The following is a 25,821-nucleotide window of genomic DNA, read 5'->3' as shown; positions in this document are numbered from 1 at the left end:
GAAGATCGTCCAGATGCTGCACGCTTATCGGGATGCGAGAAGCTCTCAGTTCGATGCGTGGACTGCAGCAGCGATACCCTTACAATGCGACGGCAACAGCTCCAATAGCGATGCTCTTCTCCACAATGCGTGAAGCTTCCGCTCGATGCAACAACTACAGTTGCGACATCCAAGATTTGATGGCTGCAGCTCCAACGGCAGCGTGCTTCTCGGGGATGCAAGGGGCTCTTGGTCAATGCGGTGCAGTGCGACAGTTCCAATGGCGACACCCTCCTTCGGAGTTGCGACGGCAGGCACAGCGACGGCAACATACTCCGACCTCATTGCGAGATTCTTCTCCTGATGCGGTGCAGTGCAACAGCTCCAGCAGCGAAAACCCTAATTCTTCGGAGTTGCAACCGCAGTAGCAGCGATGGCGACTAGCTCCCTCTTCGTTGCGGCACGCTTCTCTCCAAAGCAGTGCAGTGCAACAGTTCCAGCAGCGACACCCTCCTTTGGAGTTGCAGCGGCAGGCACAGCGACGGCGACACGCTTCTTCTCGTTGAGTTGCGCTTCCAGCTCCGTGTGACACGCAGTTCCTCAGAAGGCCCAAAACAGCAGCAGGCCCTTCTAAAAGAGCCGGGGGCGAAGTCTGTTGTCCCTGAGACTTCAGCAGGAGGCAAGCTCTTTTCCAGGCCCTTTGGAGATCCTTCACAAGTTGAAAGCAAAGTACACAAAGTTCTTTTCTCCTTCCTTTGGCAGTAAGGCAACAACTGCAGGCCAATCACCCAGGCAGAACTTCAGCTTGTGAATAGTCTCTCCTCAGTTTCTTCAGGTTCCTCTCCTCAGTAAAGGTTTCTTGTTGTGGTCCAAAGGGATCAGGGTCCCAATATTTATACCCACAAAATCCTTTGTAAACCAGTTCTGAAGCACTCTGTTTACCAGACTTCTCCTTTCCTTTCATAGTGCAGGGCATGCAAATCAGATGCACAACAGGAGGTGGAGCAAGTATTGTGGAAGGCAAGTACAGTTCTGGAGCACTTTGTTTACAGGACTCCTTCTCTTCTTTCAGTGTGTAGGGCAGAGACATCAGCCGCTCCCCAGGGGGTGGAGGCAGCATTGTGGAAGGCAGGCGCAGCCCTATTAAAAGTTCAGGTTCAACTCCTCCCATCGAAATGCAGAGCTCTCTATTCACCACTGGGTGACTCAGCCTGTCTCCTGAAATTCCCCAGCCCTGTCACTCACAAAAACCAGACATAGGAATACACAAACTAGCAGAGGCAGGTTTGAATGGTTAGACAAGCAAATACCTACTTTCTAAAAGTGGTATTTGCAAACAAAGAATATTAAAATAAACTTCACTAAAAGATGTGTTTTATCAATCTGAGTTCAGGCATACTAAACCCGAATTTCTACCATGTTCTCTGAGACAATTAGGATTATAAAATGTAATAATTCTAACAGCCCATTCTGGCCTTTGGAAAACAGGTGGCCTTGCAATAGTGAAAAACGAAAATGGTTGTAGATCACTATTATGACATGCCACACACATCAGGGCTTGTCCTACCTTATACTTACAATGCACCCTGCCCTTGGGCCTACAATAGGGGTGACTAATATGACGAAAAGGGAAGGTTTAGGGACTGGCAAGTGGGTGCACTTGCCCAGTCAGCATGACCGTACCAGACTGCACGTAGGCTCTGCAATGGCAGACCTCAGACACATTTTACAAGGCTGCTTCTGTGGGTGGCACAACCAGTGCTTCAGGCTTACCAGCAGCTTTTGGATTTACATGCCCTGGGCACACTCAGTGCACTAGACTAGGGTCTGACAAGTAAAACAAATAGCCAAACATGGAACCACTGATTATTACATCAATTTACAATAGGGAGCACTTGCACTGTGGCACTGGATAGCAGTGGCACAATGCCCAAAGCATCTAATACCAGCAAAAATACATGAGGCAACAACAAAATGGAAGAGAGACCCACGCTAATGGTGCCAGGTCTAACAGGCATCATCAGTTAAAATAATAGCACATGCAGCCTTCTAACAGGGAACACAATAGGTAGTCATTTGTTTCAAAGGTACCCTCACCCACACAATTCATTACCGGTACCCTCAGCCTAGCAATACTAAAGTCAGTATAATCACACCTCTCCGCTGGTGTTTCTAAGTCGCATTGCAGACCTTCAAAAATGTACAGTACAACAAAGAGTTAACACCTCTGTAGACAACTTCAAAAACAGTAGGGCCACCTTAGCCTGCTTAAAGCCAGCTTTTTTAAAAAATACTTTTTAAAAATAGCTTCCTGGGGTGCACACTGTAGGGACACAGTAAGACAAAGTGAAGGGTATCCTGCGGAGACTGTAGGTCGCAACAGCACGGGCCCTTCAACTCTATAGTTTTAGTGTAACCTGCCAGCACCAATAGACTGGGATGTAAAAGGTTTAGCCTGAAGCGTGTCATTAAAAATCTGTCTTGGGCATTGTGGATAAAAGACAAGTAAGGTTCAATGCCCAAGCAAGATTTGGTCAAAAGGTGCACTCTCACAGAGGGTTTGTTCACCTCTCTGTCTTCCTTATGGGCGGCCACATGATTCAGGAATTCCATCTTAATAAGGACCTTATCCCGAGGTACCAGTTTAGTAGGGTTATTAAAGAAGTCTACACAACCCAGGACTGACAGGCTTTCCCTGACATACTTCAGCCATGGGATGTTCCTCCCCTGGTCACGTGCCATGCAGTCTATTATAATCTCCTTGGTTAGTGTGGCCTCAGGGTTGGTCCAAATCTTAACCCAACAATTGATGGGTTTAAATTATATCCTTTTTCTCATGTAACTGACACCCGATTCCACGTGAATGATGAAGGATGGGGTGCTTTGCGGGACTTTCAGCAATCGCCGCAGGTATTTGTTCTCATCATTTTGGAGAATTTGCGTGTCAGTAAACCCCTAAATCTCACTACCAAAAAGTATTTTGGCACAGCACATCGAGTTGTAGAGATTCTATATTGTTCCTGTGACCAGGGCCCAACCTACACGCACAGTTCATAATGGAGCCGGAACAACCAGTTAAGGTGCGACATTTCTCATCGAGCAAGGGTTTAAAACTAAGACGGGTGTCAAATAAAGTTCCCAAATAAGAAAATGTCTAGACTTTTTCCAGGCAGTGCACGCCAATCATATATTTGTGTTTCCTTTTCGGCATTTTCCCCGCCTCCATAATGTATGATTTGGAAAGGTTAGCAAACAGGTCTAGACTCTCCATGAAACAGACAAAGCCATCTAATAGGCATTGTAGGCCTCGAGGGGTCCGCGCGAGAAATACTGCGTCATCTGCATAAAGCAGAACGGGGACCCCCCTTGTTCCTATCCTTGGACAGTCCACCCCCAAAACATCTAACAGATGCTCCAAACCCTTTATATATAGGGTGAATAAAAAAGGTGCCAATATGCAACTCTGTCTTACCCACCTTGAGTATGGGAATTGATCAGTCAAGCTACCCTCCTCGTTATGTCTGACCTGAGCAAAAGTGTTCCTGTGTAGAGCTCTTAAGATGTTTACTTAACCCGGGTCCATGCCGAGAGCCCCGAAGAGTTACCACAATTTCCTACGGTTCACATGGTCGAAAACCGCTGTCAAGTCCATGAAAGCCAAGTACACAGTCTCCTGACTAGCAATAGTGTACTTGGCTTTCAATAGATATAAATTGAGGCATTGGTCGGCTGATGGACGTCCTGATCTAAACCCATACTGAGTGTTAGTGATTATACAGTGTTCTTCCGCCCAATCCAGTAGTCGATTGAGAATTGTCCTGCCTAAAACTTTCACTGTCGCTTTAATGAGAGAGATGGGACAGTAACACAATGAGCTGTCCCTATTTCCCTTTTTAAAAATGGGTTCAATTGTGGCTGTGGACTAGGATGCAGGCATACCCGAATCTACTGCAGCATTAATAACTCTGGTCAGAATAGGTGCCCACAATTGTACCTGGCTCAAGAAAAGATCGGAGTGAACCCCGTCGGGCCCTGGAGCCTTATTCCTTGTCAGACCCTCAATGCCCACCTTTATATCGCCCAAGGAGAATATTATATGTCCCGCAGACTCTCCTCCTTCCTCAGCTTTTATAGGTCATCTGTCATGGCATTATTGTATAGGCCATTAAAGTGCTCATACCAGGATTCTGGCAGGATGTGGTTTGCTATCTTAGGGTTGCTAGCCTCTTGGAAGCAGGGGTCATTAATAACCTTCCAAAAGGCAGCCATGTTCTTAGACTCAACCGCTTCCCTCAGATTCTCCCAAGCCTGCTGTTGCAAGGAGGTTTTGCATCGCTTAACTGCCTGTTTGTAGAGTGCCTAACATGTGGGCACCCTTGCCTTATCCTTAGGGACTGCTTTTACAGCTAGCTTTAGCTCTTTCTAGTCCAAAGAGCAATCGCAATCGAACTACCTATGGTCCTCCTTACCTTTTTTGACAGATTTAGTCCTAGGTAGACTATTGATGTGCTTAGTGACACCTTCAAAGGCTATAACCAGTTCAGCCCCGTCCACTGTTGGGGTTAGGCACTTCCACAAATACTGTTGTTTGTCCACCAATAAGGCTCTATAAAAGGATTCACCATCTGCCTGAGACCATCTAAGTCTAAGTCTCCTCCCTTGATCTGTGGCTGTTAAAATGCCACTCTCCCCCATACAAACAGGGTGCTTAGTTAAATTTGGATCCCTGAGCGTAATGACCAATGAATTATGGTCGCTAAAAATACTTAACTGTATCTCTAACCGTAAAATCCCCCACTTTAAAGTGTTGGAAAAAAATAAAATAAATAAAAGAGTCACAGCCTCTACCTTTAAAGGTTGGGTGGACAAGGTAATTCTCCCCTACTAATCAGGTCCATGGTATGTGAGAGGGCATAGGTTCCTAGCACCTTATTTAGCTCCTTTCCCTCTATTGTGAGCTCTACATGCGGGCCCTCTCCCAGTGGGCAAGAAGACCAATCCCCTCTTCTGAATTTCACGTTTGGGCACAGGTGACAGTTAAAGTCACCGAGTAACACCAACTGGTGCGCCCGTTCCCCCTGGTAATGTATCTCTGCTAGCCTGTTCTCCAATTCCTTCAGTCTTAATGTAGGTTGACCCAATAAAACAGCATTATAAAAGTTAATAAAAATTACCTTGTGACCCCTCATACAATCCCAACCCAAATCTTCCCACCTCCCCTTGAGCCTTAAATTCACGTATGTAATGTGGCCTCCCCTTTCTCTTCCCATAACACCCTTGCGAGCCGGTACAAAACACATTTTGTAACTCTCAAGGGACAATGAGCTACTGTCCATCTCCCATGTTTCCTGGAGGCAGATGACCTGGAAAGTCTTTATATAGGATAGCCATTGAGTGTTGAATATTTTAGATGAGAGCCTAGCTATGTTCCATGAGATAATCTCAATAGTACCATGACTAAGGTGTCTGGGCTGTCTGGTGTCGGACAACTAGTGGGCCTGGGGGGAACAGTGGTTACTCGGGTATTCCCTTTAATAACAGGGCCGCTGGAGTCTCCTGAGATAAACGGGAACATAGGGACCTTGGCCTGTAGCAGTGATGTACCTTCCATGCCTGTATTGAGAGAAACGTCATCCAATCTGTGGCCATCACCGGCTGGGATGCTCCTATCGCATCAATCAATATCGTCTAGAGCCGAGATGTTTGCAAGAGGAACATACTGATTGAATAACGGAATCGGGGGACCCTCTCGGACACGTCCTGCTTGGTCCCTCCTCTGATTGTCATTAATGTTTGCTCCCCTTATATCCCTATAAAAGAACCCCAGTGGTAATATTTTGATAGTCAAGCCACCCTCTGCCTGGAAGAGCCCTTTGCACTGGGTGAGGAGATCCTGTACCAACCCTGGAAACCTAAAATTTAAAATCACATTATCTCCTGGGAAGCAATTCCTGCTACAACCAATCCAGGTCACCCATCTTGGCATTAATATATGCCTGTGGTTTGTGATGTTGAAATGTCAATTTTTATTCAGCCAGTGGGCCACCTTATTAATCAGCATTGCGGGGTTTCTTCTCTGTCTCTGTCAGGACTATTGTGTAAGAGCAGGCTGCTGGCAGAAGGTCTAGAACCGGCAGAGCCGTGGTACACCTTACGCAGTAGTCTTGGGTGGACAGAATATCCTGTGGTGGAAGTGCTCTACCAGCTATGCCCCCTGTGTTTTCCGAGCCTACAAATCGGACTCCGGTTTTGGTCTACAGGTCCCGCCCTCGTGTGTCGGGTATCTCGCACAGCACTTCTTAAACTCAGGGCATTTCCATCCCTAGACCCCACCAGGAGCTCTTTATCTACACCCTCCCTTATTCCCATCTGATTTTTGCCAGCATGTTTCATGTCATTATGTCACTCTGAGGGCAAAGCAACCCTTATTTATTTATTTATTTATTTTGAAAGTTTTATATAGCGCGAACAAGACTGTCACGAGTATCAGAGCGCTTTACATGTCAAGCAGAGGGCAGTAAACACCAAGATCCATGGGGTACGTCAAACATAGTTACAGATCAAGAGAAGACAGTGCTAAGCTAGCGCCAACAAAAACTAAACAGAAGGACGAATATGAGCGCAAGAGACAGTAAAAGAAAAATACATTACAGTGAATAGAGATAGAGTTCACGTGCATTTAGCCATGAGGATAGCTTTCACTTCTCTTTTGAAGAAGGCAGTTGAAGGATTCATTCTTGTTTCGCTGGGTAGAGCGTTCCATATTCTTGGAGCCATACCAGATAAGGACCGGTTATACATTTTTTTCTTTGCAAATCGTTGAGGTTGAAGGAGAAGAGTCTTGGCACTCCTGGAAGCTCTGTTGCCCGCTGAGAGTACCAGTTTCTGAGCTAGGTAGTGTGGGGTGGTGTGGTAGAGGGCCTTGTGTGTTATACAAGTGATTTTTAAATGAATTCTTGCTTCAAACGGAAGCCATTTGAGGGTTCTCAGGTCAGGGGATATGTGAGCGTTTCTCTTACAACCTATGATGAGTCTTTCAGCAGAGTTGATCGTGGCTCTAAGCGGGGCTGTCGATGACCATGGGAGGCCGCATAAGGTTACTGCTCCATATTCCATGTGGGGGATAGCTAGGGCTTGAACTGCTTGTTTGAAATCATAGGCGGGCAGATAGGGTTTCAGTTTTCACAGGGTCTTTAGGTGAAAGTTGGCTCCTTTTGTTGAGGTGCTGATGTGTCTCTGCATTTTTAGGTTGCTGTCCAGCATTACCCCAAGAAATTTCACTGAGTCGACTATGAGCGGTTGTCCATTGAGAGCTGTTAGGTGCTTCATCCAGTCTAGGATAGTGTTAGTTTTGTTAGGGGGAGCACTTAGAAGGAATTCCGTTTTGAGGGAGTTCAGTTTAAGATTGTTTTCGGCCAGCAAGTTTGGGTTTTTTGAGTTGTGGTGTTGAGAGATTTGATGTCTTCTAGTAAGTGATCTTGATGTATATTTGGGTGTCAACATGTGGAAGGGAATCTTGGAGAGGCTGAGAAGATCAGTAAGAGGTTCCATGAAAAGTTTGAACAGGGTGGGAGAGAGGGAGGAGCCTTGAGGAACTCCCAGTGTAACGGAAAAGGGAATGGACAGGGATTGGTTGACCTTGAATCTTTGGGATCTGTTTTGGAGGAAAGAGGCAAACCTGTTCAATACATTTCCCGACATACCCATTCTGTGTTTCAGGAGATCCAGCAGGTTGTTGTGTTTGATGGTGTCAAAGGCTGATGACAGGTCGAGTAGGATTAGTAGACATGCTTCATTTTGGTCCAGGATTTTTAGAGCGTCGTCTAATACATGTGTCATGGCTGATTTTTGCTGTGACCTGCTCTGAAGCCTGATTGAAACTGGTTCAGCAGGTTGAATCGATCAGTGTGATTGTTCAGTTGTATATTAACACATTTTTACAGGTGTTTGGCTAACATAGGGATTTTAGATATCGGACAATAGAGATTAGGGTCTGAAGGGTCTGCTGAAGTTTTATTTAGGATAGGCAAGACCTTCCCCAGTTTTCAGGATGTCTGGAATGGATCCTTGGAGAAGGGATGTATTAATGATCTTTATCCAGATGGGTAGTAAGAGAGGAATGAAGTCTTTTATGTAGTTCGCCGAGAGCAGGTTGATGAAGTTATTGGAAGGTTTCAGTGAGTTTAGCGTCTTTAAAACGGTGTCTTCACTGTAAGTGTTGAAGTGGGACCAGGATACATTGTTTTTTTGTTTAAATAAAGGGAGGTCATTATCTGGGGCACCGGCTAGGGGCAGTGATGAGTTATCTTTCAAGTCTGATATGGATATTAGGTCCTTGAGTAGATCTGATTTTATGGATTCTGTTTTGGAGGCAAAGAAGGAAGAAAATTCATCACAGTTCGGAGTAGAGAGAGGGTTGGCACTGAGTGCTTTAGGTAGGCTTTTGTTTCGTGCTTTGATACGATTGAATAGTTGTTTGGGTTGGTTCTTGTCTAGGTCTAGTTGGGACCTGAAGAAATCAGTTTTTGATTTTCTGATGTTTCTAAAATAAGCGTTTCTGGATTTTCTTAGAAGTTTGAGGAGGTCAGTTGAAGGTGTAGCTCTCCAGTAACGTTCAATTACTCTAAGAGAGCGCCTGTCTTCATTTAGTCACCCACCGTACCATGGTTTAGAGTCTTTTGAGGAGGTTCTTTTCAGTTGCAACAGTGCAATATTGTCGAGGAGGTTGTTCATGGAGTGAAAGTAGTGATTAGTCAGTTCTTGTACATCAGCCAGGTCTTCCTGGGGACTGAGAGGGTTAGAGTTAGCTAAGGCTGTAAGGTAAGATCCGACGTTTTTCACGTTTCTCTTCCAGATATTAGTTCTCTGGGGTTGCCTAGGGAGTCGTTTAATGGTTTCCAATATTTGGAATGTAATGACATGATGGTCAGACCAGTCGCAGGTGAATATATATAGTCGAGCTGAGTGGACTCCGCTTTGGAGATTATTAGGTCAAGGGTTGCACCCTTGTCGTGTGTCGCACTGTTACATATTTGGGTTAGATTGAGGTCCGTGAGGAAGGCTATGAGGCTGTTTACCCCTGGGTCATTCTGGTCATCCCAGTGAAGGTTAAAGTCCAATAGATAAATTTGCTTAACATGTTGGTTGTCATTTGAAGCTAGAATGTCCATGAAGTGTTCTATGAAAGTGAGGTTATCTCCCGGAGGATGGTAGAAGATGTGTAAATAGCATATTTGTTGTTATTCTTGTCGATGTTTAAGCATAGGTATTTGCACGATGATATAGCAGGGGCGTTAGTGTTGGTCACTGTAAGGCTGATCTGGTGTATGCAGGCTACCCCACCGCCTGGCCTGTCGGTTCTGTGTAGTCTGGTTATGTCGTAGTTAGGGGTTAGCAAGATGTCCATGATGGGAGTAGATGTTTTATTTAGCCAGGTTTCTGTTAAGATTGTAATGTCTGGTTTGCTCGTGATGATGTGAACGCCTACTCAACCCCAGGTTTTGAAAAAATTTGTCACTTCCTGCATGAGCTGTGAGCAGTGAGTATCCTGAGCAGGGAACGAGGAGCAAGGAGCACGGCTGAGGCGAGGCTGCGAGGGGTCGAGAGGAGCCGGGGTAAGGCAAGGAAGCCCTCACCCCCACCCCGAAAGCCTGAGCCGAGCTGAGCCGAGCTTCAAACCAAGCGGTATCTGGCACCTGGCACCTGGCGCCTCGGAGCAGCAAGAGGAGCGGTGGGAGGCGAACGGCGAGCAATCGAGCGGTGAGCGTGGGCAGGTGAGTTTGTTCGTGGTTCCCTGCCTGCGGCCGTGACCGCGACCTCCCGCTCTGCCTGCTTTGCCTTAGACCCGGCTCTGCCTGCTTCCCCTTAGGGCCTCAGAGCGTACAAGAGGCTGACGGAGCAGCGAGAGCAGAGAGCCACAAGTCGCAGGAGCCAAGGGAGCTGAGCGCCACGAGCCGCGGGGGGCATATTACCTAAAGCCCCGGACTTGAGACCCCTCCGAGGTGCCGGACCTCATACTCACCCAGCCACTCCATTTTGACCTCACCTGCTTTCCCTGGGGGTCGTCTGCCTCGCAGTTTAGCACCGCTGCAAGGAAAACGGCCAGGCAGGCGTAGCCTACATCATCCAGCAGGCATTGCAGGGACACACAGAGAGGAGGTCACCAGAGGACGCCGGAGGGCCAGTCTCTGCCAGTCATCCCCAAGCAGGACAGGGGAAGGCTACCCCTCCAACGACCAGGACCAGGACCCCATGTGGAAAACTGTAACGGGGGAAACTCACTGTGCCTGTGAGTGACTAGAGTATTGGAAGCCTATATTGCAGCAGTGAATGTGGGCACTGCGTGACGGTATAACGAACACTCATTTTATCATATCTAAAGAAAGCATTGTTCAGGGCAGGAAAATAAGGACACCCCACCATACTTTTTATGCCTTAAATTGAGTCAACATAACTGACAGTGGTGGTGGTCCGTGATCCTTGAGAGAGCGGGCCGGCAGGCGGAGCCAAGTCAAGTCAAGGCAGGGCAAGGCAACCTGGCTCCTCTATAACCAGGCATTAAAGAAAGGGCAGTGAAAGCCCCAACAAGCTCAACAAGCTGCCCGAAGGGGGCGAATAATATAACAAACAATACAGCAAATGGCATAACGGCAACGTAACGTAAAAGCAGTAAAACCAGATCCACAGTAACATTTTTTTTTTTTTTTTTTTTATTGCAGAATTAGAAACCATTGCATTCAATAAATCAACCAGCTCACTCATGTTGTCCCCCGCATAGTTCGAGTAATAGTGTATACACAGCCATTCAGCCCGTATCCCGCGGGCCGGGCAGCATAATGTTCCAGATTGCCAGTAAGACATCACAGTGCGCATCCCTGAGGGACAATGGTCCAAAGCCTTTCATGTATCTGCATTTTACCCCACCAACCCTGAACCCAACCCCAACACCGTCCATCACAAGCTAGCAGCCCGGTCTCATGGCGATACTGCAATCCCGCCCCCCAGACCCTGCAGGGTCCTGTCGCTACAGAGCTATGTGCCTCCGTGCCACTATCTGTCCCTGCTCCACGACCTTGGAGGCGGTCACGGCCCAGTAATACCTCCGTTCCCAACCTGGATCCCGGTGTCTAACCCTCCTCTCAACAACCCTAGAACAACACCCACTCCCTCCCCCCCAGCAACCGCTAATGATGTGTGCCGTGCCCCTATCTCCGGTATGGGTCCCGCTACACATCTATATATATGCCTCCATACTCGTAAGCCTCGCAGTGTCCTCATGCCTCAACCATTCAATCCTCATCGTCCACCAGGGAGTCACGCAGAGCTTGCACTATCAATTCCCACGCCCGTGCTGATTCCAGGCTCTTTTCGTTGTCAAGCTTGACTGCTTGTCTCATACGGAGCACACTCTCGCATTCAGACCACCTCAGCAATTCGTTCGTCCACCTCCTCACCGACGGCCCCTCCCTGGACTTCCAGTGCCAGGTGATCTCCCTTTGCGCTAATATCAGCCCCAGGTCAATAAATTTGCTTGTCACCTTAGTGTTTTTAGTATGTGTGAACCAGAGCAACAAGCACGCCGCCATATCAAACTCCACTTCCCTGTCGGTCACTGCATTGAGGAGTCCCCCAATCTCCTCCCAGTAGTCCTCCAGTTTCGGGCAGCCCCATAACAGATGATCGAGATCCGCCTCCAACGCCATGCACCTCGGACACCGCGCCTCCTGTACCTGAAAGTATCGTTTGATTTTCTCCGGCGTCAAATAGGCCCTATGCAAAACATAAAAGTGCACCTGCTGAAAGCGCGCATTCCTCGTGCCCTTCCACGTACGCTTAAGGATATGACCCCACACAGTGTCTAGAATGGGCCTGCCTATGCTCACCTCCCATTTCCCTTTCAGGCCTAGGAGCGGTTCCAACCCCTCATGCAACATCCTATTATGGAGGCAGGTCACCGCCTTAAAGGTGCCGGCGGCCATCACTACATATTGGCAAGCCATAGTCGTGCCCGGTTCAATGAGCCCCTCTCTCCAATGCTTTTGCATGGCCGCACCACAGCCGCATGCAAGAGGAAGCTCCCCTCCGGCAGCCCAAACTGTTCTTGTAGCGTGCGGAAGGGTACCAACGTACCATCAACGTACAAGTCCCCCACCACTTGCAGTCCCAGCTCCTCCCACTCCGACAATGGAGACCAGTCGCCCCCATGCGGCAGCGCAGTCAGCATGCCTATCGGTATCTCCGGGGCATACGGCCGGGCCGCCTTCGCCCTCCTCAAACTCCTCTGCCAGCACAACCTGAGCGTCCGCTCCTCCATAGTAAGACCTCGCAAGTCCAGTTTCTGCTGCATAATGATATAGGCCAGGACATGGCGCTGTATCCCCTGCTCTCGTCATGTTCCGGTCCTCTATACACCCTAGCCACATGTTGTGTGAGAACCTGAAGCTGCGCCGCCAAATAATACAACTCAAAGTCTGGGACGGCCATCCCCCCTTCAAGCTTAGGACGGAGCAACGTATTAAGTGCCACTCGACGGCGGCCGTGTCCCCAAAGGAAGTCAATGACCATCGTCTGCAAATCCCTGAAGACCCTCTGGGAAATTCAAATGGGCAACGTGCGAAAATAGTACAAGAGTCGCGGAAGCGCCACCATCTTCAGCAGAGCCACCCTACCCACCACCGACAGGGGGAGGGACGCCCAAAAAGACATGCAACCCCTCAGGGCCCGTACGCACCGCCCAATATTGCCCTCTAATAAGTCCGCGACCTCATGGTAAATACGGACTCCCAGATAAGTAAAGCAAGATGGCTCCCAAACCACCCCTATATCACGGGCGGGGCAGGGCGTGGTCGCTCTAAGCGGGAAGACACACGTCTTCGTCCAATTGACCCTGAGGCCCGATAACCGGCCAAACTCAGACAGCATCTCCACCGCTCCTTCCAGAGCCCGTTCCGTATCCTCCATATACAGTAGTAAATCGTCCGCGTACAATGATATGTAGTGCAACTGGCCACCTCTCGCAATCCCTGCGTACATGTCTCCCGACCTGGCTCGTACCGCTAGTGGTTCCATCGCCAGTGCGAACAAAAGGGGGGAGAGGGAGCACCCCTGTCTCGTCCCCCTACCAACAGGATAAGCCGCTGACACCAGATTGCCCAGTCGTACCCGCGCCGTCGCCGAGGAATATAACACCTTCGTCCATTTGCAGAACCCTTCACCTATGCCGAACCTCACTAGGACTTCATCCAGATAAACCCATTCTAAACTATCAAAAGCCTTCTCAATGTCCACAGACAGCACCGCCTGGATGCCGTCCGTTTCCACCGTGCCGTCCAGTATCCCTATCAGACGGCGTATTCCTCGTGGGGATAAACCCCGCTTGGTCCCTGTGCACCAGGCTGGTCATGTGTGGGGCCAACCTGGTGGCCAAGATTCGGCTTAGTATCTTATAGTCCACCGTCAGCATGGACAGGGGTCTATAAGACCTCACATCAGTCGCTTCCCTGCCGGGCTTTAGCAACGGCACTATCAATGCCTCCCTCAGCGATCCGGGCAGGTTCCCTAACCTGTGAGCCTCCTCATATACCACCAATAGCCTGGGCGCCAAGCTATCAGCATACTTTTGGTAAAATTCTATGGGCAGACCATCCACCCCTGGTGTCTTATTCTTTGCCATGTGTTTAATGGCCGCCCGAATCTCGGCCAGCGTGACAGGACCTCCCAAGACCTTCGCATTGTCGTCATCAAGCACCAGAAGCTGCACTGACTCTAGATATCCCGCTATTTTGCATGCCCCCACTCCTAATTGACTCTCATACAACTCAGCATAGTAGGCTCTAAAGCACTCCAGTACCGCCGTTTGGGAGTAGACCGTCTCCCCCATATCATTTTTGATGCTCAAGACCTAGTCTAGCCAGTAACGTGCCCACCTTGTCCCTCTCATCATGAGCTCTTATGGCATATTGTCTATAGTCATAGCTCCGTAACCGTTCTGTTTCGGTGGCCACCACCTCTTTAGCTTCCAGCAGCTGGGTCTGTAGATCCGGCCGGTTTGGCCTACGCCGCTCCAAGTCCCTCAATTTCTCTTCCGCACTGGCAAGCGCACTCAACACCGACGTTCGAGCATTCGAGAACCTCCCCAAGCATACTCCTCTCACCACCACTTTCATAGCGTCCCATTCAGTGGATCTACAAGAAGATGTCCCCTCATTCTCGCCAAAATACTGATCTATGCCCCGCTGGACTGCGTCACTGAACACCGAGTCCTCCAGGGTGTCGGGCCGGAGCCGCCATGTTGGAATCGCAGATTGCGCTCTCTGCCATTGGATATGCATCAGCAAAGGATTATGATCCGATATGGTCCTGGTCAGATACTCCGTATGGGAGACCAATGGGGCTAAGGACCCGCTGCACAGTACCGAATCAATCCTCACATGCAAGGCGTGGAGGGCTTAAAAAAAGGAATAGTCCCTACTATCCCGGTGCTGTTCCCGCCACACATCCAGCAATCCCCATCTTTCCTGCCAATCCTTCCTGTGTGCGGCTAACTTACGTACAGGGGAATCAACGAGTGGTGGGTGGGATCTATCTAAGGCCACATCTGTGATTGAATTAAAGCCCCCCCCCCAGTATCAGAGGCCCCGCTAAGAAAGAGGCCAAGGAGCCAGATAGACCATCAAAGAAGCGGGCCTGATCAACATTGGGAGCGTAAATGCAGCTGAATACCATTCCAGGCCATACAACCTCCCCTCCACCGCCACATATCTGCCCTCAGGATCCACCAACTGATTCAGCGCCTGGAACGGTATCCCTGCCCGCACCCATATCAGTACCCCTCTAGCAAATGCGGAGTAAGTAGTGCTAAAGACCTGACCCCGCCATCTCTTCTGTAGTGCAATGCATTCCTGTTTCGTGAGATGAGTCTCCTTCAACATGGTAACCTGAACCACCCGCCGCACCAAATAAGCATGCACTTTGCGACGTTTGACCATAGTTCGCAGTCCCCATACCAGCATTGAGCAATCCAGTTCAAGTATAACCATTCCATGCCCACATCACAGCGGTTGCCCCCCCCAAACCAGCTAAAAGAAAAACACCCCAAACCCCACTCCCCATGACAGAGCCTACAAACCCAGTGTGAGCCCCTATCCAAACCTCAAACAACACACACATCCGACTAGCCTGTGGTCGCCACCACAGAAGGCCTTAAGGGCCCTGAGGGGGTGAATTACCGCCGACCCCGGGCAGGCGGAGCCCGCACCCCGCGCCTTCCATCCCGCCAACTGATGCTGCACCCTACCAGGCGACCCACCCAGCGCCAACAGGATGCCACCCTACCAGATACAGTGTCCCAAGTCCCATAGAAGAATCAGCCATGAAAAATCTCATCAGACGTTTGGGGGGTGACCACCGGCCCCTTCAAGCTCTCCGCCTCCGAAAAGTCCTCTCCAGTCCTGCCACCGTCCTCTCCAGAATCCGTTGCCGCCAAGTCACTCTCCCGCTGTGACCTCGTAAGGGCCGCCGTCGCTGCCAGCGCCCCTCTCTTGTCCGCAGCCATTTGGGCCTCTCGTTCCTCCCGTTGAAGCTTGGTGCGGGAGCGAATCCTCTGAGATTTCCGGACCTTGGGCGGGTTAGGCTTCGCACGTTGACTCTTGTTATTCCTGTCCGTACCAGCTCGGTATGATTCCAGCCACAGCCACACTTCATCCGGAGTTTGGAAAAAATGAGTTATCCCATCCAGGATTATCCGCAGCTTGGCCGGGAAGAGCAATGAATATTGGATGCCCTCCTCCCGCAGCTCCTTTTTCACGGCCAAGAAGGATGCCCTATTCTTCTGGACCGCCTGAGTATAGTCCCGGAAGATCGTGACCCGGCTGTTCTCCACCTCATACGGGCCCGAGGCCCGAGCTTTCTGGATGAGGAGGTCCCGATCTTTGTAATGAAGGAGCTTTACCACCATCAGTCTGGGGGGGCGGCCAAGCGCTGGCGGGCGAGCAGACACCCTGTGCGCCCGCTCCAACGTAAAGAAGGGAGTAAGACCCTCCGGTGCCACCACTGTCCAGAACCAGTCCTCCATGTAGGCCACCGCATCCTCCCCCTCAATTCTTTCCGGCAGGACGACGACCCGCACGTTGTTCCGCCTATTACGGCTTTCAGCATCCTCCGCTCTCCGCTCCAACGAGTCCAGCCGGGCCAAAATATCCGTTATCTTATGTTCCGCGGCCACCACCGCTGGTTTCAGGTCCAACAACAGCTGTTCATGGTCCTTAACCTTGTCCGCCAATTTAGCATGATCCGCTCTCAGGAGCCCCAGCCCCGTGGCGACCTGCGCAATGTCCTGCTGCAATGCCTCCTTAGTCGAGGTGATGGCTTCTAGAATAGCATCCAGGCGCCGATTCAGTCTCTGCTCCTGATCCATCATCGGCGGGGCGGCCTCGCCAACCTGGGATAGCGCGGCCGAATCCTCCCGGCTCTGCCCCGTGATGGCCGCTCAATTCTCAGCCGCCATCTTAGGTGTCTCTGTCGCAGCTACACGGGCAGGCCGGACCTCACCAGGTCCCAACAATCTCTATCCAGGGGACGTGCGCCGCAGCAGCGAACGTGATAGGGAGCCTCTGCTATACCCGTCGCGCCAGGGATCAAAAGTTCTAGCTCCGTCCTTCCCACTGTCGCCAGATCCGGGGTGGAGGGGGGTGGGGGGGGGGGGAAGTAGAGATGAGCGCGATCCCCAGTGATCCAATCCAACGGTGACCACCAATCTCCCCCACTCCCCAGGTCTGTGCCAGCAGATCCTGCAACTCCGATCTCGCACAGGCGGGCCACCCCGTTAGCCGATGCCAAATCTGCTCAGTTTCGGTTCAGAGAGCATCGACCCTCGCCGCCACCATTTTCTTCACACTCCAGGCAACACCTCGAACGTCGTCTGACTCGGTCTCCGTGGGGCTAACGGACCCCGATGAGGGCTCCTCCGTTCACCAGAGGTTCCCCAACACTCCGCAGTCAAGTTGCGCCGACCAGGGGATGCCCTGGGCGCGGTTTTCAGGAGAAATTGCGGGACCCTGCGCGGAGCTGCAAGCTCACGCCGCCATCCCGATCGGCGTCCAAACCACGCCCCCAACCAGATCCACAGTAACATAACCCACAGTGGAACACCAGGAAGACAAGGAAACAGAAAAATAAATAAATAAATAAATAAATAAATACACAAATAAATAGAAAAAAAAAATTCAGATCAGCACATCTACCAACTGGGAGGGCAACCAAGTAGATAAACAGGAAGCAACCACTTGAGAGGCACTAACCTCAACTGCAAACCAGCAAACTTCTGACAGCGGGATGAGGTCCGGAAAAGTCAGGAAAGCAACCAACAACGCCCAGACTAGAAGGCGTGGGAACAGTAAGTCCAAGCCACTGGACGAAATAATACACCTGCAGGAACAGGAGCTAGCAACACTAGAAAATCAGTCGTGCGAGGACGACAAGGCAGATACACTCAGCAAACTCGCACATAAGGGCAACCAACCAAAAAAGTACTCAATCTTTTCTTTCCTGAAAGATCCTGGGTCGTTCTTAAGCTCTTCAATCAGCGATCTCAAGGGCCTTCCCTCCCCATTGGAACCTGCGGGATCTACCCAAATAACTGCCATCAACCCAGGAGGTGAAACAAGCGAGAACATAAGACAAGAAAAACCGGGGACAGAGAGAGACACTGGTGACGGCTGGGAGGAAGACCAAGAAAGGAAGAGGGAGAGTAACGCCAAGGGCAAAAGGGGAACACACTCAACCAAGGAAAGCTCAACCCAAGCAGATTTGATTTGCACAGGCAAGGACGGACAAAGCGAAATCCATAGCGCCCACAACAGCTACAAGGAGGAAAGGGGCTATCCCCTTGAGCCAAGGATAGCTATCCTGCCAACGTCACAACCACTAATAACAGCAATAGAGAAGGGGCAAAATTATCAAGAGCCCTAAACAATAGAAAACAACTCACGCCCAGAAAATCGGAATCACCATTTCCAACAAAGCCAACAAAAATGGACTACAAAATACAGGATCAGTCAAAAGCAAATACAGAACCCATCACTAGTAAACAAGCAACTAATATTACCACTAACCAGGCCCATGAGCACCCGCAACATCAAAAACACTCACAAGAGGATGTCGGAAGAGAACCAGGAATATCACCAAAAAATGAAGAAAAAGAAGAACCGGAAGAGACAGAAAAAACCGAGCTCGATCAAACAGATATCTCCAAATTAGAGAACACCGGCCAGCTCACAACAGAGGAGTGGGAGAGGCTAGTAGCATCTTACTCCCCAGTTATCCCACAGGTGGAGGATAGTCAACAAGTTCCTGTTAAAATCCCAATTACAGAAGAGTCTTCTAATGGACCAGAAATACTATGGTCATCCTTGCTAAACACCCTACAGCTATCAATAAAAGCCATGCAGTATCACTCGGACAAAATGGATATGCAACTTTCCCTTCTAAATTTTCTAGCGATACATGTAGCAAACATCGACAACAAGCTTGCAGACATGAACGACATGATCAAAAGAGTACAAGCTGATACAAAAATAGAGCAGCCAAGCTGCGCCTGCTACACAATAATGGACAAACTCTCATCGATTGGACTCTCACTGGGAACCAAGAAAGGGCAGAAGGCACAAAACTCGAGCAGGGGCGGTCCAACATGCCAGAATACCTCAGGGAAAAACAAAGTTGAAACTTATTCCGAGGTGGCATGGAAAGTAACACAAACACCTGCAGAATCACAACAAAAGGTTAGCTGGAAAACAAAAGAACACACAGCTTAGTGATGCGCAGGGACCACGAACTATAACAGCCCTCGAAACAAGAGCTCGGGGATAGAAAGCCCTGAAAAACTCAGGGATATAAACAAACAAGGTCGAAAACAGAAAAAAAAAGGAGGAAAAAAGACAAGCAACCTAAAAGCTTTTTTCAAAGTGGTAAACCTAACATCGGAAAGGGATCAGGAAGCAGATACAGACAGGCAAACAGCGACCATAACAACCTCACCGGCTACAGAAACTAAACAAATCTCATTAAGTCAAAACGCCAACCACAAAGGCAGAAACACAACCAATAACGGTCAAACAGAATTCAGTCGAGATAAAAGCAAGCCCACAAATGAAACAGAGAGGACAAACATTACAGCAAGGTCGGGAGCTTCACTAGCAGTCACTAAGGGAACCCCTGAGTTACAAGGCCTAATGCAGGAAGAAGACAAGGAGCCCATAGAAGCCCGAGACGAAAAGCAATCACTTTCAAAAAGAGCCGAGCAGACACTGATTAAACCAGACATTGAAGAACATATGCAACGGGGCCACAAGCAGAAGGAAGTTGAAAAAGGCACAATTCTGTTCATCACGGAGTACAGGTCAAGAGGCAGAGGGGATATACTCAACAGCTCAACAGAGGTAACATACTACACTTACTGTCCACCATTAGCAACTTGAAGGACATAAAAACAAACAACCTTGAATCTGTGGAGTGTGAACGCCACAGTCACCTGTCCGAACAAGAGGTAACCAAAACCATATGGGCTAAGCAGGAAATAACTGAAAGAATCATGGAGTCTGAACAACGTTTTAAAACATGGGGGATTAAAAATACAGGAAAAAACAGGATAACCAGAACCACTAAGCCAAGCACAAAATGAGAGACTCGACTGCTTCGAAAACAAACAAAATTCAGAGAAAAGCGCAAGCGTCCTGAAAGGGGCCAGAAGCATTTCAGTCTCCCAGACAGATATATACCCACTGAGCGCAAGGAAAGCCCAAGGACCAATCCGAGATGAGGATTGGTATTGGGTAGCAAGGACCATCAATACAAGGCCTGAGAAGTAATGACAAAGCTCGCAACAAAACAATCCAGAAAACCATCAATTAAGAATTTGTTCCTGGAACATAAACAGCTTAGGAAATAAAGCAGACGACGCTCAGCTTCTACTATACCTCCAGAATTTTGACATAATTGCCCTTCAAGAGACCTGGTCGGATGAGCCGTACCAAATACAGGGCTTTAAAGCACACCACACACCAGCTTCAAGAAATGCTAAATATGGCCATTCAAAAGGTGGCCAAACAAGATACACTCCAATAAAGAGCATAAATGAAATAAAGGGTAAAGACGCCACACAGTCAGGTAACAACAGCATAAAAACAATAGAGCTGGAACTAGGGGGAAAAGATCAAAATCAAAAGCTAATACTGCTAGATGTATATGTTCACCCCCGGGAAAAAAAAGCCGGGATTACACTACTAATTGCAGAAGTAACAAAGATACTGTCAGAGGAGTCAACAACCAACCTCTTACTAACAGGGGACTTTAATATGTACTTAGGCGGGCCCCAGCTAAGGGACTCACTCCTAGAAGAACATTTTAACATATGGGGAATCCCCCAACAGGTGACCAGCAAATGGGGAAAAAAAAGCAGATTGTCAAGAGACAGCCTGAAAGATTTAGAACATCTTAACCTTGTAGCTCTAAACGGCCGTATCATAAACGACATCCCATCAGCAGACACTTTTCACAACACAATGGCAAGCTCCACAATAGACCTCACATTCTCATCTCTACAACTGTTTGGCAAAATTCTGGATTTTCGAATAGGAACAACCGCAGCCAGCGACCACCTACCGTAAGAGATCACTCTTGACACCTACGGGGCCGCGGCCACCTTACCAGTAGCTAGTGTGGGATTATCATACTTGGTTATACAAAAAAGGATAAAATGCAAAACGCACAACTTAGAAGGTTTCGAAAAAGAAGCGAAAAAACTGTTGGAAAAAAGCATAGAGTCCTGGACAGATAATCCAAGCCGATGGGAATCATTCACCAGCAGCCTTGGAACTGCCCAAACAAGCTCAAAAACAGCCCTTAAAAACTTGGAAAATCAAAACCAACCAAGTTCCAAAAAGAGATCTCGCAACAAGGAAGAGGAAGACAAGAAAATAAAACGGAACATCAATTTAAAGATTCATAAGGAAAACATCAACAAACTACTGAGGCAACTACACCGAGAAGGCCCGAACAAAGAAGTCCAAAAGGAACTGCAAAAACAAAAATCCATCAAGAAGAAATAAATATGAAACCTGAAAAGGGAGGCAGAGGATGACCTATGGGCAAAGCTGCTCCATGATGCAAAAGGAATTGACACCAGTGGAAGATTCTGGAAGACAGTGAATGACCTCCAGGATACCAGAAAACCCAGCATAAACTCAGACATCACCGAAGAAGCCTGGTCTGAATTTTTATGGCTCCATTTCAATACAACAACAAATAACTCTGCCAAAAAGTCATCAGAACTCAATAGAAAAACCTCAGACTGCATACAACAAACAGAGTCAACATCAAAGTGCTTCTCAGAAAAACAAATCATAAGCAGGATAGCAAAAGGGAAGACAGAGGGGGCGCCAGGCCCCAATGGAATTCCTCCCATTTTGTACAAACGAAATCCGGAATATTGGGCAGCAGCCCTATTGCCACTATTCAAACAGATTTCCGAAACGGGAACGATTCCCGACTCATGGAAAGGCTCAATAATAGCTCCCATTCATAGGAAAGGCAGCAAAAATGAACCAAAAAATTATAGACTTGTTGCTCTAATTGACAATGAGGCCAAATACTATGCTGGCCTATTACTAGAGGAGCTCACAGAATGGGTAAATGAAAATGCAGTAATCCCCATCACCCAAACAGGCTTTCGGAAAAAACTAGGAACAATGACAAACATTCTGGCCCTAACTCCGCTAATTGAATCCGCCAAACTCGCCAGTTCACCCCTCTATATATGCTTCATTGACTTCACTTCCGCTTTCGATAACATCAACAGAAACTTACTATGGGAGAAGCTTGCCAACAGGAAAATGCCGACAACTTTACTATCACAACTGGTGCTATTACACACGGACACATGGGTACAAATCAAGCTAGGCTCAGGAGACTGCCTGTCAAGAAAAGTACAGACGACCAAGGCCCTCAAACAAGGGTGAGTTCTAGCCCTGACCCTCTTCAATATTTTTATGTCGGATCTTTAGACTAATGCAATCCTCACACCCCAAAACTAGGAGGACTTATAGTCTCAAACTTGATGTACGCCGATGACATCGTGCTCATTAGCAGGACGCCGATAGGGCTACAACACCTAATCAACACAACATACACCCATGCAGCCACGAACGGCCTCAGCATAAACCTCTCCAAAACAAAAGCCATGAGAGTAAATGAGAAGCCGGCCACATCTAAATTTCTCTGGCAAATGGGAGGCCTAACAGTGGAAACCGTGGACGAGTACAAATACCTGGGTGTAATTGTTGACAGAAAAGGGACATTCCTCCCTCAGAAGGAAGCAATATCAAGGAGAGGTACCACAATATCAGCTGCACTGAGAAACCTTAAAAAGAAAGTATCTGGCCGCAGTTTCACTCCACTCCTACAAATAATCTAAGCAAAAATAACAACGGCTATCACCTATGGAAGTGAATGCCTCCGAGGAAGGGACGCACAGATACTGAACAAAACAATAGCCAGGGCAATGCGAATGGTATTTAATCTGCCCAAATACACTTCACAAGCACAGAAAAGACTCGAATTTGGCCTGAGAAATCAAGTAACAGAAAGAATGGGGGTCTATGCCAAAAGTTGGCACAAAATACGAGGAGCCGATGCCTCATCCATGGATTATCATCTCTGGAACGAGCTATCAGGGAGAAACACGAGTGCTGCCGCAACTTATCTAAAGCACTCCATAGAAACTTTGGAGCTACAAGAAGCCTGGAAGAGCAACATCTCACATAATTTGTTCAAACAACTAGCAAATAAATCTGTAAGGACCATGTCTCTAATAGAGGACAAAGCTGCATTAACGAAAAGGGCACACGGCTGGATCGTCATCCAAAACTACACCAGCAGCTCATGCCAAAGCTACTTAGGAGCCGGTTTTACACGGTCTACAAAGGAGAAATTTATACAACTAAGGCTGGGCATCCTCCCATCTCAAATCCACCTTCCCCCGTGGAAACGGCCACAAATGCCATCAAGTTGCCGATTATGTGGGGACACAAAAGAGGACATCCTTCACTTAATATGCATCTGCAAAGGTCTGGACAAGGAGCGCCAACAACATCTAAAGCCAACCCTAAAGAAACTGGGAATAAGGACATGCCGGCAGGCAGTCAAAGCATGCTTTGATGGAAAAAACATCCAATTAGCAAGTCATCTGGTAAAATTCCTGGAAAAAGCTGGTAAGAAGCAGAACGACAGAAGGGAGAGCCCGGAAGACACTAACCCACACAACATTTAACTCCGACTACCGCCCCATCAAGCCGCTACCACAAACTCAAGCCACAATTACCACGGATGGATTACGAACCCCAAAGAATCTGTAAAGGCTGCAGGGAGTCCGCAAGCTTGCCTTTTATTCTTTATTCTCTTCCTGTTTACAAAATGACTTAGCATTTAGATAATCGAAAGCCTAATCGCCTTCCAACATATATTTTTTGCTCAAGTAAGTTCTTAGAACATTTTAAAGTTTATTTAACTGAAATGTTTGATAGTCATATTTTACTAGACAAAAGTTTTATTTTAAGTTCATCTACATGTAAATATGCTGATTGCAATGGTTTTAACTAACTGAGCAATAAAGAATTATTCTTATTCTTAGATATGGTCAGCTATATCAGCTGCGTGTCTAGAAGTGGACCTGCAGTTTAGAAGGATACAGTTTAGCCATGGCTGGGTGGATACTGTGATGGATTTGGCTATGATGGAGATTATAGTGAGGTTATTTTCAACAATGGCTCTAGAATTGAGTCTGGTGGCTCTATGAGTGTTGATCGGAATGGGTTCACATTGCACACAAGCCAGAATCAGGGGTGCAACAGGGTGTCAAAGTTACACCCTTTCCCCCTTGTAAATTCGGTAATTTTACCGAATCAGTATTTACTGATTCGGTAATTGACAATGATTCCTATGGGCCTCAAGGCCCATAGGAATCAATGTCAATTACCGAATCGGTAAATACCGATTCGGTAATTGAATCGGTAAACATAGCTACATCCCGATTGCCAGTTCTTAAATACTGAATCGGTATGATTTGGTATTTAAGAATCGGTAATCGGGAATTACCTACATCTGGCCCTTAGTTGTTTGCGTTGATGATCCCGTTACTTGTGATACTGCAGCGGTGGCGTTCGGGCTATTTACAATATGATCACCATTTACAATATCTTGGACTGCTAGGTTTCCAACATTAGGTGACCTGGACATAGCTAGGCCCCCCCATTGATGACCTCTTCTGCAACACAATTGAGTCCAATGAAAGTCTTCTCAGGGCCAACTGGATCTCATGCACTAATAAAGACTCTTCCCTCAGTAAAAATGCAACTAATGTCCCCTTTACATTCCCCCCCACTAGGGAATCCTTCGCCTTCCTCCTGCTCATCCAGCTAGGTGAACAGGTGACCGGGTGGCCTCACCCAATACCAACAGGACAATCCGTACAGTCCAAAGCCTTAAGAAAACTAGGAGTGTTCTTCCCAAGTCCTCTATGTTTTTCCAGGGAATAAATGTCCAGGCTGTGCTGCAGTCTCCACCCCACAGTAGTAAGACAAAAGACTACAAATAAGCACCTTAGGTTTGTCCGCACCTCACCCCCTCTTGTTGGGGGTAAGTATCCGGGCAGTAATGCAAGTGTTTGAAGGTTCTGGTGGAGTTAGGGGATGGCCCATCCCAGCCTCTTCCGGCCCCTGACGGGTGCGGACGAGGCGGCCCTTGGCCCGGGCAGGCCCGCATGCATCCCGATCGGCGGGGGCCCTGTCCAAGCTATAAGGGCCCCCGGGCGCTAGCGATGACGTGTCGGGTCTGAGACCTGCGTTGCAGCATGGGGCATGTGGTCCTCACCCCTCCCTGCTGTGTGGCTGATGGCAGGCATGGCAGTGTTGGAGGCAAAGGCAGCAGGTCAACAACGGGCTCCCATGCCGTGGGGTCCCAGTCCGCGTTATAAGTGCCTCCGGGTGCTGGTGATGACGTGTTGTGTCTGAGACCCGTGTTGCAGCATGGCGCTTGTGGTCCTTGCCCCTCCCTGCTGTGTGGCTGATTATTGGCGTGGCAGTGTCGGTGGCAAAGGCAGCAGGTCAATAACGGGCTACCGCGCTACGGGGGCCCTGTCTGCGTTATAAGCGCCTCCGGGTGCTGGCGATGACGTGTCTGGTCTGAGACCCATGTTGCAGCGTGGGACTTGTGGTCCATGCTCCTCCCTGCTGTGTGGCTGATGACAGGCATGGCAGTGTCTGCAGCAAAGGCAGCAGGTCAATAACAGGCTCCTGTGCTGCCGGGGCCCTGTCCACGTTATAAGCTCCTCCGGGGGCTGACGATGACGTGTCTGGTCAGAGACCCACGTTGCAGCTTGGGGCTTGTGTTCCTCCCTGAATACAGGCGTGGCAATGTCAGCTGCAAAGGCAGCAGGTCAATAACGGACACCTACTAAATCATCCATACATGCACTGATGCACCCACTCATTCTTCAATACACCACGGCATATATATAAATGTAAAACATATTTAAATTTTGCAGAAACACACAGCCACTGGAAGATGTCATTAGTGATGTCAATGAAGATGTCATGAGTGATGTCACTGACCATGTCATGAGTGATATAATATGTGACATCATCATCATCATCAGCAGCAGTGCATTGGGAGGGCACAGGGTATAGTTAACTCAACTAACTATAAAGGCTGAATTCCTCTAGTTTTGTAAGAGTAAAATGTGTAACTAACCATAACATTCCTGAAACCCATGTTTTTTTCAGTGAATATATA

At 48.4% G+C, this 25,821-nt stretch overlaps 1 pseudogene; it reads left to right on the top strand.

The window, feature by feature from the left end:
- The first annotated feature begins 20,330 nt into the window (after nucleotides 1-20,330).
- On the top strand, nucleotides 20,331-21,992 carry LOC147701316 (uncharacterized; annotated as a pseudogene).
- Nucleotides 21,993-25,821: the final 3,829 nt, after the last annotated feature.

The sequence above is a fragment of the Lissotriton vulgaris genome, chromosome 7 (assembly GCF_964263255.1).
Source record: "Lissotriton vulgaris chromosome 7, aLisVul1.2, whole genome shotgun sequence".
Classification (NCBI taxonomy): Eukaryota; Metazoa; Chordata; class Amphibia; order Caudata; family Salamandridae; genus Lissotriton; species Lissotriton vulgaris.
Note: the sequence above shows the minus strand (reverse complement) of the source record. Positions and strands in the feature narration are given on the sequence as shown.